A 3,786-nucleotide genomic window follows, 5' to 3' on the forward strand; every position below is an offset into this window, starting at 1 on the left:
AACTCTCCCAACACGCTGATTTCAGACTTCCAACCTCCACAACTGTGAGACACTAAATTTCTTTAATGGAAGCCACCCAGTATGCTATGATTTCTCATGGTCACTCTTAGCCAAACATTACGGACTGAATGTTTGTGTCCTCCAAATTTGTATGTGGGAGTCCTTACCCCCAAAGCGATGGTGTTTGGAAACATGTCTTTGGGAGGTGATTAGGTTAGGCTGAGGCCCCCGTGATGCTATTAGTGTCCTGATAAAAAGACAGCAAGAGCTGGCACTGTCTCTCTGCCCTGTGAGGTCACCATGAGGAGGCATATGCAAGCCAGGAAAAGAGATCTTAACAGAGTCCAACTATGGAGACACCCTGAGCTTGGGCTTCCCATCCTCCAAACCTGCAGGAAATAAATGTCTATTCTTTAAGCTACCCCATCCATGATACGTTTTTATAGCAGCCTGAACTGATTTACACACTAACATACTAAGCGACCCACATGAAACCAAGTTAAATGTGAAGCACGAACAGCTCTGCTGATGGTGTGAAATCGAGGGAGCATAAAAATTCCTTTTAAGATATTTAAGGTAATTATGATTAAATGTCAAATTTATGAACATCCTAAAGTTGATCATAAATTGCTTTTAGAATGAGATGAATATAACAAATACTATGAAACATGCAGTGTAATGCTTGTAATGTGTTCTGAAATGCTTCCAAATTGGGAAGCTTCCCACCCAGAGTTGATTTAAACGTTTGCCAAGTTAAAACACAGAGTATCCCAACACGCACCCCGGCTTCTGTAAATGTGACCAGGCAAATATCATTGTCACTTCAGCAATTATACTAAATTCCCTAAGGCCAAATAACCAGCTTTCTTTTTATCTACAAAACAACCCTGTAGGGTAGAGCTAATATTAATCTGATTTACAGCTGATGAACCAGCTTAGCAAAGCTGGTATTTGTCCATATTTTTACAGATAACAAGTCATGGGAATCTGACCTGTAGCAATGGGTTCTTAAATAAATGCTACACCACCCTTAAAGAAAATGCATGAATTTTAAAATACAGATTCTAATAAGCTTAGTGTACAGGTCTACCATTATTTTAGTAACAAACTTAAAAATAGAAATTATCTTCGGAATTTAGCATCTCTGAAAGTGAAACCTGGCTCTTTGAAGTATGTGATTATATTACATTTAAATATACTGCATCTCAATGAGATGACTTTTCTTAAGTGAACAACAAAGGAAAGATTTTAAACTCATTTTCTTGTGGATTCTTTGACTCTTAATTAGGATCTGCTCCTTAATTTTCCCTCTGTTACTTTGAGAATTATATAAAATGGAACTAAAATGTACTTTGTAAATGTAAATTGGTACTCATGTTGACTGATACAGTAGAGACTATGTGTCATCTTAGTATAGAAGTCTCTCATCTTGGGTTCCATTTAGGATCTGCTGTCTTGCCCTGCCAATTTCATGGAAACAGCCTCCTCTTCCCTTCTTTATCTAAGGCTATACCACAATTGTTATGTTTCCACCAATGGCCCCCAAACCTCCCTTTATAAATACTGTTATAGTTTCTATTATAAAAGTGTATTAACTTCTCGCAGGGTTGCTATCACAGTTGAACAAGATGGAAGTCATTTTATAATACAAGTCATGTCATGTGCAGGATTATGTAAGTTACTAGCTTCTCACAAAATTATAGTCACAATTAGATGAGGTAAAGCACATTCTATTCCTAGCATATTGTCAGGCACTGAGTAAGCACTCACTACATATTCATTAATAATGCTAACAACAACAAGATGAGGTCCTTTTCATAATGAATATAGAGATTTACGTTATAATAAAGGGTCATTATCAGGTACACACTGATAATAAATAAAAATGATTTTTAAAAAGAACGGGAAGTAAATTTTTTGCCTATATGCAATAAATAAGAACACAAAATATTTTCTTCTTTTTCTTTATACCTGTACACCTCTATACTTTTACTTATTTATCAGGAGGGATACCCAGAAAGTTAAGTCGAGAGAACCCAGATGGCTCATAGTGACCTGGACTGGGTTTCACTCGGCCCGTGGCCTGCCCACAGTTGTTTTATGACTGGGGTCTCATTCTCTAGAACTCCCCTGGGACCAGAAAACTGGTCTCCCAGCAGTGGGTGGCTCTATTACTTGACTGCTTCCTGTGTAATATTTGCCAAGTGGAGGTGCTAAATAAATTGAAATGTGCACCTCTTCCTGCAGCTGACAGCTCATGATATCAGATGTCTGGAAGGACAGATGCGACCGACCGACCTCCACTGGAGAATGCCTTCAGAAGTCCCCAGAAAATTCCTTGGTGAGTTCTAGAGCCAGTTAACCCTGTCCATGCCAGGTAGCATCAGACATACAGGGACTTATGCATGCTGGGCTATCTTCCTTCATAGTTCTAGGCAGTATGACCTCACTTTTTTTTGACTGATTGCCATAAAAAAGTAGATTAGTTTTTTATTAGTGATTATATGACTGCCAAAAGTGAGAGTAGATTGCTCTGTGAAAATTTTAATCTCTGGCATGTATTCTTGAGCCAGAACAACACTGGAGAAGCGTTTTCTATTTCTGTGAGTAGCCTCTGAAACAGAAATGATTCACCTATTCAAATCAGTTAGAAAATTGAATGAAACAGCTGACATAATACTGGAGGGACTTTAGAAATATCTATGTGGCAAAAGGTAAAGATGGTCCTGGACGGGTAGCCACTCATGAAGAGAGACTTATTGATGTTGCTGGACCTGGGGTGGAATCACTGAGGTGTGTCAGTGACTGGAAACCCCTGGCTCAACAGGTGTCGGTGGGAGATCCCGGGCATTCTAAGCTGCCACACCGCCCCCACTGCATGTCCACGACCTGCGTCACGTCCTGCGTGCCACACTGACACTGCTTTATGGAACACTGCGGCAGTGATCCTTGGGCAAGCAAGAGCACGCTCCGGTGGAGGAGTGCAGTCTATCAGACACGGATGGGGTGAAATAGCACGGATTATTGGAAAACCCCAACGCTATACCAGCCCAGTTCGGGTCTTACCTAGTTTCTAATAAGCGCACCCTGAGCTCCTCTCTGAGAGAGCTACGCTGGGACTCATGAGGGCTCGTCAGTCTCTCAGAGTCAAGAAAATCCCATGGGGAAAGAAAGTTCCCATTTTAGTCATTTGTTCAATAAATATTTAGTGTTCAAGGGCCCCCAAACCCACAGTGGCATACATGGTGGGCATTTCACACTAACAAGACAGATCTAATCCATGACTTTGTGGAATTTACTGGGGGAAAAAACACACTGACATACAAATGAACGTTTTATTGCAACTACTAGCCATGCTTTGAAGGAACAACACAGTGTATTAGAGCCGGGGACCCCAACCCCGGGCCGAAGACCCATACCGAGGCCTGTTAGGAACGTGGCAATGAGGGAGGCTGCCTGAGCTCCGCCCCTGTCCCCGCCCCCTTCACCTCCCCATCCCTCCACCATCCAAGGAAAAACGGGTTCCTGGTGCTCCAAAAGGTTGGGGACCGCTGTGTTAGAGCATTTATTTAGTGGACCTAATTTAGAATGAGGGTAGTATGTAACTTGAGAAATAAAGAGTGAATAGAATTTATTCAGGCCAAAAGGACAGGGCAGCGGTGTGGGGACCTGGGGGTGGGGTTCAGGGAAGAAAGCTGTGAGGATGGCCACTTCTGGCAGGAAGAACAGTGGCGCTGTAGGAGGCCCCTCGGGAGTGCAGAGGTTTGCTGTGGCCTAGAAAAGAAA

The sequence above is a fragment of the Artibeus jamaicensis genome, unplaced genomic scaffold, assembly GCF_021234435.1.
Source record: "Artibeus jamaicensis isolate MK-2021 breed Jamaican fruit bat unplaced genomic scaffold, CSHL_Jam_final contig_923, whole genome shotgun sequence".
In the NCBI taxonomy this organism is placed as follows: Eukaryota; Metazoa; Chordata; class Mammalia; order Chiroptera; family Phyllostomidae; genus Artibeus; species Artibeus jamaicensis.